Raw genomic sequence first — 14971 nt, forward strand, 5'->3', positions numbered from 1 at the left:
GCTTGTGACTTGGAGTCAAACATGCAGACTGCGATATTCCCATGATAGCCATTTACTTTGTTCTTGATGGTAGATGGTACGTATTTGGAAAGAGCTGTTGAAGAAACAGCAACTTGACAACTTGCTTCAATGCATTTTGTAGATGTTACATATTTGTCTAGAACTCGCTGCACACAAGAATGAATTGCTTCATTAGTTTAAGAATGGAAAAGGAAATTGAACACTATACAAAATCATCAAGCATTCCCACTTCTGACCTTATGAAGTATACTGATGAAACAGCTGAAAATTCTTTGGCTGATGAGACCACCAAAAATCCTTCCCTAGCGATGTCCTAGGGCTGAGATGATTGGCCTCTAACAAAAGTGGTCACTCTCTTCTACTCCAAACAATGAAGAATTTTTGTGCAAGATTTAGAGCTTTGGTCCAGTTGTGATGATTCTGTTAAGGCTTCAAATTCCAACTGTTGGTTTCAACTTTTAGTCAGTTCCACGGCTGCTACCAAGTTGTATTATCTGTGGTGTTAGACTAATGCAAACACAGTTAAAAGACTGGCACAGAAGTCAAACCACAGCTTTATTAGAAGATCTCTTGTTTCTTGCTTATACATGTTACTGTGATGACATCTATACTTAGATAAGCATGTACTCAAAAGATTGTACTTTATCCAACATGTTATTTTAACATACCATTCAATATGCCATCACAAGTTAATAGGATAAACACATGCAGGCTATAAACCTGCAGCATAATGACTAGAATCAGTATTTTTGCTTTTCACAGAATCATAGAATCCCTACAGTATGGAAATAGGCCCTTCGGCCCAACAAGTCCACACCGACCCTCAGAGTATCCCATCTAGACCCATCCCCAGACACTATGGGCAATTTAGCATGGCCAATCCACCTAGCCTACACATCTTTGGATTGTGGGAGGAAACCGGAGCACCCGGAGGAAACCCATGCAGACGTGAGGAGAATGTGCAAACTCCATACAGACAGTTGCCCAAGTGTGGGATCAAACCCGGGTGCCTGGTACTGTGAGGCAGCAGTGCTAACCACTGAGCCACCGTGCCACCCCCTGAGCCAGTAGCATGGTGATATGAGAATCTTTACCTTTAGATTTACTAAAGATCCTTGTTGCCACACTCAATCAAATATTGCCTTGATGTCAAGAGCAAAGACATTCATTTCACATTAAATTATATGTCATAATACTGCCATGGAGTGTTCAGGTCACAGTAGGAAGTCATTCATTCCATTGAGTCCATGCCAGCTTTCTGTAGAGCCATCCAGTCAGTCCCATTCTGCTGCTTTATTTCCAACTGTAACTGCAAAAGCATATCAACTAGAAGTAAAAGCAGTCAAGATACCTCTATGCATCACCACAAGGAGCATCCATGAAATTGAGATAAACCTCACCAAAGCTGATGAGGTGAAAATATGAAGTTATTGTCAATGACCTGCTGTTTCACAGAATCACTTGAGTAGAAAAGGTCAACTCCCTAACCAAAATGCAATCCTGTGCAACACTGCAGATTATTTGGCCAAATAATGCTGGAAGACATCAACTGTGAGTGAAGACAGTCACAGGTGCAAGTGCTAAAAGTCTACCTTTCCACACTTTCAAGGGCATGATGTGAGATGTAGGATTAGAATCAATAGTTCAACTGGCAAAAGTAAAGCTTACAGCCTATTAAGGATACTGTCTATTTAGCTTAAAACTGGAACACAACAATAGATCTGGTCCAGGCAATCATCTTACATAGTGGGTATATCAGGACAAGCTGGAGTAGGATTGCCAGCATCTAACAGACTCCATATGGTCAAATCTATTCAAAACACCAGAGCAATTGTTCACGCACAGTGATAGAAACAATCCAAAATCTCCAAAGGTTATACCTGGAGATGTTTGGCATGGTTAGTGTCTTACATGGTGATTCACCTTTGGGAAGATTCAACACCATCTATTGAACCATCATGGGAATATGGAGTGCACATTCAGAACAAACTGAGGACTGAATTGTTCTTACCTGAAGAGACATGAAAACCATGGTCAAGAAGAAAAGTTCCATTAGATTATGTTTGGACCCAAGAAGGTTGAACAAAGTTTTGAAAAGATGTATGGACTTTGTGTGAACAGTACATTCAGAAAAGTGCTATCAGCAAAGCCAAATCTTCAACATTATGATTCAACATAGAAAGTTATATCACTAGAAGTAGACATATCACAGACAGATCTTGGTGCATGCATTTTTCAGGATGGCAAACCTGTTGCTTTTGGATCAAAACTCCTGTTGCCCAAACCAGCAAATTATTTGAATATAACTCTCATACTTGTCTTTGGGATAATCAGGTTCCAGACATACTTATAGGGAAATTGTTCATGGCTGAGACAGACCACAAGTCCTTGGAAACCATTTAATTGTGCATCCCCTTAACTCCAGAGATGACTCATTAAGATTCAAAATTATAACTGCAATGTCAGGTACAAAACTGCTAATCAGATGATTTACATGGAAGGAAAAATTCTAGGCTAAGAAGCTAAAATAAGACTTAAATCACTAAATTTATCAAACAAGCATTTTGATAATTACCTGGAAAAGCTACAAAACAAGAATTTGGGAAAAAGAACACTCATTAAGGAAACAGTAGTATAACTTGACTAATGCGAATGAGAAAGCCAGTGATAAAAGAAGAATTCATTATGAATTTGATTTGAAGCAAAAGCAAACTTTTATTGGGCAACAGATAATGTTCTTAAAGATGTGTCAGCAGCATGATGCTTTTTAAAATCTAAAATAGCACAAAGATTGTGCAGATGAAGCAGAAATGACACATTTCATCCATATTGTCAAATCACAAAGAAGAAAGGGAAAACAGCACAAAATTAAAGTCTTTCTTCCAACTTGGAAAGAAAAAAATCAAAATATCTTTTTAAACACAGATTGGAGGATAATTAATGAAAAGGAAAATAAGATAGAGCTAAAAATCTTCCAAAAGAACAAAACTCTTTAATTGCTTCATTAGCAATTTATCTTCATTATCCAATAAAGAAATAATTCAAATATTTTAAAAACCAAAGACGGCAACATTAGTACAATTGAACTGATTATACAATTTTGACACTAAACAACAAAACCTGGTTCTTCTACAAAAATATTAAATTCTGTAACAACTTTCAAGTAAATTATTTAAACAAGAGAAACAATAGTAGTTAAATACAATGACATTGGAGAAAGGTATTACATCTCCATGTAGATGTATAATCATAATACTTCATATATGCAATTAAACTGAACCAAGTCACTTGATACAAAGTTGTTTCTGGATTACAGAAGAGCCTCAAAGTATGGAAAGGTAGACTTTTAGCACTTGCACCTGTGACTGTCTTCACTCACAGTTGATGCCTCCCAGCGTTATTTGGTCAAGAGTGAACACATTTTTTTACTCTATAGGTCTCGTGCAGATCATGTCTTAAAGCAACAAAATATAACAGAAGGCATTTCTAACAATACTGTGACAGCACCTGACAATTACATTAAGCATCAATCATAGATGGAGAGAGCAAAATTTAATAGAAAAATACAACTTTTAGTAGAACCTGCTGACAGCTTTATTAATAATCTTTATACAATGTGAGAAATATCTGATTTTGATGATTTACATCCAGAAATAATTTGACGTAGATTGTTGTAGGAATTTCTGATACATCTCTTTCAGATGTGTTACAATCAAAAGAAGATTTCACATTGGAAAGAATTATTTATGTGGAGGTAGAAACTGAAATCCAAAAACATCACAAGAGAATAATGACAATAGAAAGCCAGCCAAGCTCAAGGGGTTCATCAGAACTTGCCAATTTTCCAAGGTACAAAATCACCAATCACTGCATTATAGACCAAGACAAACATTTTAATTCTTGGCTGGAAGTTACTGTTACAGATGTGGAGTTAAAATACCTTACAAATAGAAACAATGTCCAGCTTACTTTTGCCAATACAACTTTTACAATAAATTGGTACATTTCCAGTGAATGTGCAAACATCAGAAACAACATTTAAATTGCAGAACCAATAATGCTACATTGCGCAAAGAGGTTAATACCTTAAAGCCAGCATCTTTAAAAGAAAAACTCAGAATACCAAGACATACCCTCATTACAACTCATGTGATGATATCTCACCTTTTATAAGATACAAATCAACCTTTTGTAGGGGTAATAGGTGATCCACCTGAACCAGATATGACACAGACCATACAAGTTAATGGTCATTCAACTCATTTCAAATTTGACACAATTGCAGGTGTGGCTGTAGTATGTGAAAGAATCTTGAGATTGATGAAAATTAAATTGCAACCTCCTGATTTTAATATCACAGGAGTGGGTAGAACAACTCCCGAACCAAAAAGGATGTTAAAGGTATCCTTGAGGCATAAAGATTATTTGCTGTACAGAAATAATTAGCAGAGATCATTGTCAAACAAGAACTATTGATTGACTCTGAACTTTTCTTGCCAGGTGCAAGAACCCATGGATAGAAGAATAATTCTGAGTAAAAAATCCCGCATTATTCACAGATTTAAGTAAACTTAACAATAAATATAACTTTATGTTAAGAAAAGATGCTAAACTGTTTCATCTGTACATACCATAGAAGATCCCTCAGCTTTTAAAGCAAGTAACAAAAAACAGGAGATTATTAAAATGGATCTCATTTCACAGGTAACAAATGGTGTGTGAGCATGGTCATTGTACCAAATTCTAATGGCTCCATCAGAATCTATATTGATCATATACAACTCAATAAGGCAATGGTTGAGAAATTTGACTTGTGGCTACTGTCGATTGACAGCTTATCCAAACGCTCTAGTAAGATTTTCACTAAATCTAATGCCAGTAGAGGTTACTGGTAGATTCCTTTAGATATAAAATCTAGACTGTTTATAACATTCAACACTCTGGGAAACATTGTTTCAATAGATTGTCTTTTGGAATTGCCTCAGCTCCAGAGATCTTCCAACACACAATGCCTGATATTCAACTAGGTTTGCAGGGTATTATATGTCATAGGGGTGATATTCTGTTCCATGTAGAAACAAAAATTCACGACCAAGGAGTACCTCAAGGTGAAAAGATTGCAGGCAGCAGGGCTACCGTTAATGAGAAATTTGATTTTTCCAAGGACACCATTTAACTTCTGGGATGTAATATTGACAAATATGCTAAGAAGCCAGGCCCCAGAACTCGAGGGCAGTAAAATAATTTCCTGCTCCAAAGTCAGCACATGACTTACTGAGATTTCTGGGAATTGTAAATGGGTTAGCCAAAGCCATGGCAACTGCCATTGAACCCTTGAGACACTTACTCATAAAGTCTCAATGATAGTGTCGGGACACACATCAGGCAGAGGTCTTTCAGAAAATTAAAGACGTATTGACTTCTGCAGAAGTCTTGGCCCACTTCAATCCATTGTCCCTGACTGTTACTGCTGTAAATGCCTCAGCTACACATATTGGAAGAGTTCTTTTCCAAGAACAGCCAGAAAAATACAGAAATCCACTATATTATGGATCCCAAACATTATTTAATTCAGTTATAGAAAGGGAAGGCCCTTCAGTTTTGTGGGCCTGTGAAAAGTTTTCAGGTTATATACCGGGTCTGATGCTTCTTTTAGAACCGAATCATAAATGATTGATCCTGTTGTTAGATGTAAACAAATTGGCAAAGATACCTCCATGGAATGATTTCATCTTTGTCTCTTGAGCTTTCCATTTGAGATGAAATACATGCAAGGGAAATTACAGACGTCAGCAGATATACTCTCCAGAATAACTGTTGACCATGTCACCTGATAACAAACTTGCTGGTGAACTCAATTCATGTACACTAGCAACAAATATATTGTAGCCAGTAGAGTAACAAAGTTTGATCTCACCAGAGAGGAACAGAAAAAGGATCTAGAGTGTTATGGCATAAGTTGAAACATGATGAGATATGATATAGGAGGCTGGCCAGAAAATAAACCTAGTGGCTTAATTATGGAAAGCTATTTTGAACACAGACAACATTTTAATATTTTTGATGACTTATTAATTTTCGATGACAGACTTGTTATCGCTCCTTTACTGAGAAATTATGTTTTGACAAGGCAAATCAAGGACTCCTGGACATCACTAAATGTAGAACTAGAGCTTGTGCTTCTGTCAGGTGGTCAGGAATTCCTAAAGATAGAAGATTTCAAAACTGTCAGACATGTGCCATACATAGCCACAAGTAAGGGGAACCATCGATTCATATTGCCTTTCCCACCTAACCATGGGGACATGTTAGGACAAAGTTGCCTGTACGTTTTCAGTATAGAAACACAGAAGATAGTCGCAGGACTAGGCTATTTGACTCCTCGAGCCTGCTGCACCATTCATAATAATCATGGCTGATCATTGAGCCTGATACCCTAATCTCACCCTCCTCCCACATCCCTTGATACTTCTAGCCACAACAGGTTTTATCTATCTACTTCGTGAAAATACAATGTTTTGGTCTCAACCACTTTCTGTGGTAGTGAATTCTCTGGATTAAATTCTCCTTATCTCAGTTTAAAAACATTTACCCCTATATTTTTAAAATATGACTCCTGGTTCTGGATTCACTCACTGACTTTCAGCATCTAGTGTAAGAGAATGCCCAGATCTCATTGAACATACCCCTCTCTCAATTTATAGCCATTCAAATGGTAACTTGCCTGCCTATTTTTACTTCCAAAGTGAAAAACCTCACATTTATCTGCATTATACTGCGTCTGCCATGCATTTGCCCATTCACTCAACCTGTCCAAATTACACTGCAAAATCTCTTTCTCCTCACAGCTCATCCTTCCACCCAACTTTGTGTCATTGACAAATTTTGAGATATTACATTTTGTTCCCCCATCTAAATTACTAACATATATTGTAAAAAGCTGGAGGCCTAGTACCAATCCCTGCAGTGCCCCACTAGTCAGTGCCGACTATTCAGAAAAAGGGCCATCTATTCCTACTCTTTGTTTCTTGTCTGCTTACCAATTGTCTATCTATCTCAGCGCATTACCCCCAATTCCATGTGCTTTTAGTTTACATATTAATCTTATTTGTGGGACTTTGTCAAAAGTGTTGTGAAAGTCCAAATAAACCATATCCACCAGTTCACCTGATCAACCTATGTGTTACACCCTCAAATAATCCTGGTAGATTTGTCAAGGACAATTTCCCTTTTGTAAGTCTATGTTGACTGTGTCTGATTCTACCACTTCTAAGAGCTCTGTTGTAAAATCTTTGATCATGGTCTGTTGCATCTTCTCCACTACTGACATCAGACACTAGTCTATAATTCCCTGTTTTCTCTCCACCTCCCTCTTTAGATAGTGAGGTTAGATTAACTACCCTCCAATCTGTAGAAACTGTCCAGAGTCTAAAGAATCTTGGAAGATGACAATAAATGCATCCACTATTTCTAGGTTCACTTCCTTAAGAACTCTAGGATGTAAATTATCAGGTCCTGGGGATTTATCAGCCTTCAATCTCATCAACTTCTCCAACACCATTTCTTTATGAATATGGCTTTGCTCTAGTTCCTCCCTCTCACTAAAGCTTATGTTCCCCAAGCGAATTATGACATTAGTTTCTCAGCCATTTGTGTGTCCCCCATTATAAATTCCCCCATTTCTGCCTGTAAGGGATCTACATTAGTTGGCACTGATCTTTTTCTCCTTACATATCTGTAGAAACTTTCACTGTCAGTTCTTATGTTTCCACAAACTTATTCTCATACTCTATTTTTTCCCTTTTAAATGAATCCCTTAGTCCTCCTTTGCTGACTTCTAAACTGTTTCCAATCATCAGATCTATTGCTTTTTCTCGCCAATTTGTATGCCTTCTTTTTTTGCTTCTCCTACAATCTCTAACTTCTTTTGGAAGCCACAGTTTGGTCACTGTTCTCTTTGCACTCTTGTGCTAGACAGGAATAAACAATTTTTGTAGGTCACCCATTCGCTCTTTGAATATTTGTGTTGTCTCTCCATTATCATTCCTTTCAGTAACATTTTCCAATCTACCATAGCCAACTCATGCCTCATACCATCGTAGTTTCTCTTAATATGATTCAGGACTCTAGCTTCAGAATAAACTATCTCAATCTCCATCTTCATGAAGAATTCTATCATAATAGTGATTGACTATTGCTCTCAATAAATTGAAGTGAAGAAATTATATTCCACAGCAGCAGACACAGTCATCAAAGTCCTACATGAAATATTTGCCACATTTGGAATCTTAAATGTGGTTATAACTGATAATTAGCTGATTTGTCTATGAGATGTTTACAACAATTTTGTTTACAACAATGAGAAATTTACAACAATTTTTCAGGTTCCAAAACATCATCAATGGTTGCCATAGTCCCTGAGGACCATAGGGCTGCTCTCTCATTACAGAAAGAGACAACCAGTGGTCAGTTTACCCTGAGGGTCACCACAACTCAGGCAGGGGCACAGTCGAGAAGGTAGGACTTTCATAGTGAACTCAAATGATGTGGAATTTGAATCCATGCAGTTGGTGTCACACACTGTATTACAAACCAACTATCCAGTAACCAACTTCCCCAGTTCAACTAGTGAGTACTCTCAGATAAAAGCAGAATGTGAAGTCCAAACAGTCAAAAGCCTCTTTAAAAAGAACAGAGACATCTTCACAGTGCTACTAAACTACTATTCCATTGCATTCCGATGTGGTTTCTTACCATCAGAACAACTAATAGGGAGAAAACTAAAATCTCAGCATCCCATCCTTCCAAAACAGTTGACTCCACTAATGAACCCCCATGGGTTTAAGACCGGAAATTTAATCAGCAACAAGCAACTAATTACAACAGATGATTTTACACCAAAGTCTTGCCATATCTGGAATAAGGTCAAATAGTGTGGAAAATAGATTGCAACAGAAATAACACTGACATGCAACACATAACAAATCAACAAGTCATACCTCATTAATAATATTATCAGTAATGTATATTTACTGTTCATTTGAGCAGAATGTCTCCCAAGAGACAACCACATATCTCAGATTTAATGTAACTAGTTAAGTAACATGTAATAAACCTTTGAAGTTTATCCAAACCATATCTATCTTCTGCCAAAGACTTTGCTGAGCATCCTTCCTTAATTGGTATCAATAGCTTGGACTAATGCCAATAAAAAGAATCCATGTCACAAATCTACCTAAGACATTCCAGATAGTTTATCCACACACCAGAATATAAGATTGTGAACAGCAGTGAGGATTCCTCAGTATTATAACAGTTTGAAAGGGAACTTGCAGGTGATAGTGTTCCTATGCATCTGATGCACTTGTCCTCTGGGTGTAGAGGTAATGGGTTTGGAAGGTGCTACTGAGAATAAAAAAGTTGTTCCTCAAAACCCCCATATATTTATTTCATAAATGATTCCCTGACATTCTCTTCAGCATCCTGTTAAACACACACAAAGACTTCCCACTTTGCTGTCATACACTTCATTTCTCTACATCTACCTTTCCTGTTATACTCCTTCAGCCATGCCCCTCTGTCACCTGTTTCCTTGGTAACATTTCTTGCTGCAGTGCTTCATTCCCTTTAGTAACCTCTCTCAAACTCACTAAACATCATTCAACAGACAAGATCTCTGACTTCATTGGATTCCAAATGTTCCAGGAACATCTATACATTTTGATTAGGCTATCCGTTATATTTTTTTCCTTTATTCATTCACGGGATGAGAATGTCACTGACCGGGCAGCATTTATTGCCCAGAGGGCTGTTAAGAGTCAACCACATTGATGTGGGTCTGGAGTCACATGTAATCCAAACCAGATAAAGATAGCAGTTTCCTCCCTAAGGGACATTAGTGAACCAGATGGGTTTTTTCCGACAATCGACAATAGATTCACAGTCATCATCAGATTCTTAATTCAGATATTTATTGAATTCAAATTCCACCATCTGCCATAGTGGTACTCGAACCCAGGTCTCCAGAACATTATCTGCATCTCTGGATTAACAGTCCAACGATAATACCGCTAGACCATTGCCTCCCCTTTCCTTTCCTCTAATCAATGGACACAACACTGCACACTTTCCTTCAGTTCTACTTTACTTCATAATTTAAATTCTATTTATATTTGCAAGGTCAGTGAATCAAAGAAATATAAACTTAGGCAATGCTTGACAAAGCATTAAAAGATTCTGTTTAGGCAGTGACTGATTTAGTCCTGGGAACAAACTGAAATGTAATAAAGTAGTCTTAGCTGCCAACACTGAATCAATACATGCAAATGAGAGACTTGAAAATAACAAAAAGCAGTGATGTATATACATACCATGTGGAGTATAACAGCTGATGGATATCAGTGAACTGTCAGAATGGCATTGTGGCTCAGTAGTTAGCACTGCTGCCTCACAGTGCCAAGGTACCGGGTTCTAACCTTGAACGACTGTTTGTGTGGAGTTTGCATATTCTCTGTGGATTTCCGTCAGGTGCTCCAGTTTCCTCCCACTGAGTCCAAAGATATGCAAGTTGGATGGATTAACCATGCTAAATTACCCATAGTATCCAGGGATGTGTAGGTTAGGTACATTAGCCATGGGAAATGCAAAGTTACAGGGATAGGGAGGGTAGGGGATGGGTCAGGGTGAAATGATCTTCGAAGGGTCAGTGTGGACTTGTTGGGGCCAAATGACCTGTCTGCACCCTCTGGGGATTCTACGAAATGTCATAAATTAACTGCATGTCATTTCTGAACCCAATCATGTAAGTAATAAATGCTCATTATACTAAGGTCACAATGGTACAAAAGTCATAGACCACAGAGAGACCAAGTGGCACAATGGGTTATAACATTCATAGAACCCCATTTGGCCCATCTAACCACCATCCCACCCTGACCTTATCCCTGTAACCTTGCATTTCCCATGGCTACTCCACCAAACCTGCACATGATTTGACTGTGGGAGGAAACCCACACAGGCATGGGGAGAATGTGGAAACTCCACACAGTCACCCAAGGGCGGAAAAGAACCCAGTTCCCTGGCATTGTGAGGCGGCAGTGCTAACCACTGAGCCACTGTGCTGCCCTAATATTATCAGCTTGTTTCAGGGATCTGTGCATAAATGTAATCTAGAATTATGACATGTACATCTCCTAGATCTGGAGCTATTAAGATCCTAATTTAGAACTTTATCAATTTCAACCAGACTTCAATACATTAAAATGACAATTATGTCCACATTAATATACACTAACTTTCCAGTGTCCAAGGGAATGGCTGGTTTTTGGGGGAAAACAATGTATCACATTGTGCAGTAGGAGGTGCCTTTTTGAGATGGAGGTTGAATTTTAATAGACTAAGTACATATACTATGGTTTATCAGGAAATAGTTGATGCAAACACTGCTGTCTTAGTTTTAACTCCAAACACTTTTTATGTGGTACCGTAGTGGGATGGAATTAAAATTAGCTTGTTGCTTCTGGGAACAGTCCATGGCCTTATGGTGATATGATTGAAAGGTTTCCCACTGAAAAGGCTGACCTTAAGATCAACACATTCACACCTGGCTTAAAATTTCTGACTGTCAGCCACGGGTTTTATTAAAATAGGAAAGCATCTCTTGACATGGGGTTGAATTCCCTTGTGGCTTTTTCTGTCTGCTATATTATGGATGAAGAATAGTCTAAGAAGATAGTTGGGGACCGGTGTCAATGTTCTCAGAAGCTTCCTTGGAGGTGAGGGTGAGGGCAAGTCTGTTTCTAAGCAGTGCCAGGAGGGATGCAGATCACGTGATCCATCAAATCCTCAACTTCTACAGCAATCATCCCAACGTCCACAAACAAAGCTGCATTAGGACACTATTTAAATGGGCCACGACACACTGCAACACTCCAGAACTATGCAGGAAAGAGGAAGAGCACCTACACAAAATCTTCGCTATGAACGGATATACCCGCAACTTCATCTGCAGATGCCTACTAAACAGACAATAACAGGAGGGCACAGTATGCTCTAATGCATTGGTCATACTGCCCTACATCGAAAACATATCAGAACTGACAATAAGACTCCTAAGACCACTAGGAATCATGATAGCACACAAGCCAACAGCCACTCACAAGGATTAAAGACCCCATTACCACAATATGCAGAACAAACATGGTTTACAAAATACCATGCAACAACTGCCACAAATGTTACATCAGACAGACAGGAAGGAAACTAGGCATCAGAATACATGAACATCAGCTTGCAGCAAAATGACACTATGAACTTTCCTTAATATCAGTACATTCAGACAATGAAGGCCATCAGCTTAACTGGGACAATGTAATCATAGTAGCCCGAGCCAAACTTAGACATGCACGGGAATTCCTAGAGGCATGGCTCTCAACCCGTAATGCAATCAACAAACAAATAGAATTGGACCCCATATACAAACCAATACAGATCAAAACCGGAAATGATACTACTCAACACAATGGACAATACAGTACAAATTCCAAGCGGAGTAGAACAACATTGCTTCATCAGATGCTTCACTGATCATGTCACCTAGCGTGGTGATGAAATGTCTGAACGAAAACAAGCCAGCTCGGTGAGCAAGTCAACAACCTCATTTGATCCATCAGATGTGAAGACAGACTGTCAGATTTAGAAAGGCCATATCCAGATCTGGAATACAGTGCAGGAAGTATTTAATTATCTTTCCAGAGTAGCAACATCAAGTCCTACTCTTTATTCATTACTCTCTCACTTTACAACATGTAGCTACAGTACTTGCTCCAGGATTCCCAACGTTCCCCTTCATGAGTTCCTTCACCATTCAGCATAAGGCCACAGCTGACCACCATCTTCACTTCAATTATACTCATCCCCGCATCCTTCACACCAATCATTGGCAACATTCTACTCTCACATTTCAGCCTCAGCAAAATCACCAACTATTGTAAGACTCCCCCCCTCACTTCAAATTCTAGATACCTATTTCTCATTCACTACCTCTATCATGTTTGCATTTTGCTTCTTCTCTGTCTCAGCATATGCATTACTTGAACAAATACCTCACTTTTCAGTAACTATTCTCCTATGTATTCTGGCCTTAGATAGAAATAATGCATTCTAGCCCTACAGGAGGGATGGTTATACTACAGGAGGGTCATGTCTTTCCCTCCCTCAGGATATCAGCACATATTTTTCCTCTCCAGCCCTGTAAACAATATCTATTAACCTACTAGAAAATCAGCTGGACATAACTAGCACAGCAGAAGGTTGTTGCATTTCAGCAGAAGTTGAAATGCAGCAACCTTCAGCCCTGCAGTCTGCCTCCCCTCAGGCCCATACACTCAGACCTGTCTGACCATGCATATTTCAAAGGAGGTCAACAGCAAACCTTCATTAGCTCTTCTGGAGGCACTGGGGCTGCACCTCATGTTGAAAGTAGAGCGTAGCAACAGTTAACATTTGGGAAAAAATCTTTGTGTTTGTGCTAAGACAAATAATGTTCCTAGCAAGATATTACTTCTTTGATAGCATCACTTTTGTAGGTTTATAAATTCCTTTCAATGTTGCAATAAGATTTAAATCAAGATTTAGAAACAAACTATACAATAACAGTCTTTCAATGAACTCTAGAAATCTGGAAAGATTAACTAATTGTAAAACTTTGCATTCAGTAGTTAAGTGCATTTAACTGATAAGAATTAATGAATATTATTTATGATAGCATATTCTTCATAACAGAAGATTTCCAGGAAGTAAGTCAGGGACAGCTTTGCACTCTTTGCAAGATGGATTTTCTACAAAAAACACTTTTAACAAGATACAATATCATAAAATGATATTTAAACATGATGAAGAAAGATTTTCATGATCTTAATTTCTATGAAGGTAGAGTAGCTCATTTCAGTGTGTGCGCAAATACCAGAGCTGAGACTAATTTAATTTAATTAAATAACCTGAGGATTGAAATGCCAGGCTAAAACCACCACAAACTACCAGGCTTCAAGCAGAAGCTCCAATATCACCTTCTCAGGGCAATTAAAGAGGGCAATAAATGTGGTCTTACCAGCATTACTTATATGTTCTGAGACCAAATTGGAAAGTGCTTTGAAATTAATGGATGATACTTGGGAGACATTGCGCTAACCTCAACTTCTTCCTTCCATTATTCCCCTATATTGTGTGGTCAAGCAATTATATTCTGCATTTAATAAATGGAAGTTAAATTCTCTAAATAATTCAATTAACTTTTTGATCACAGTATATTATAAATGGTTACTTGAAAATGATCAGGTTCAAATATTATTCGAAAATAAATGATTGGGTTGAAATTTAACATGCAGTTTTGCAATGGTTGGGACATTATAAGCAAAAGATTGACAGACATTAGGAAGCTGGCTTCAACTCACCAATTTCTGAATTTCTAATTTTCCAACACACTACAGTGTGTCAGGCAGTGTGTGAGTAATATCCTCACAGCATGTGATTTATCAACTTGAGTGATTGTTAATCAATTACAGCAATGTTAACAAGATTTTTGTAATTTAATTGTGAGTCCATGAGTCTCAGAGATTTCCTGGAGTTTGCCAATGAAATCAAAGTGAGAATATAGCAGCAGTTGAGGGGGCTGACAATTGAACAGGAAAATATGTCAAATGTATTCTAAATTGCAGAGCTGCTCCTTTGTCTGCTTATGTGAAATACTCCATTCACAGTATGTTTGGAAAGATTACTTTCATAATTTTGGACATTATTTTGAAAATTTTGGAGGATGTATATCTAATCTCCAAGAAGTTCAAAATGATCAAATCAGAATTGACTATATTGTTATATTTCGAACCTTGAATGAAAACCAGCAACATCGACAGGATCAACAGGGACAAGAGAGCCAGGAAGTGCACCAACAGGA

Source organism: Rhincodon typus, chromosome 1 (genome assembly GCF_021869965.1).
Source record: "Rhincodon typus isolate 14 chromosome 1, sRhiTyp1.1, whole genome shotgun sequence".
NCBI classification, from domain to species: domain Eukaryota; kingdom Metazoa; phylum Chordata; class Chondrichthyes; order Orectolobiformes; family Rhincodontidae; genus Rhincodon; species Rhincodon typus.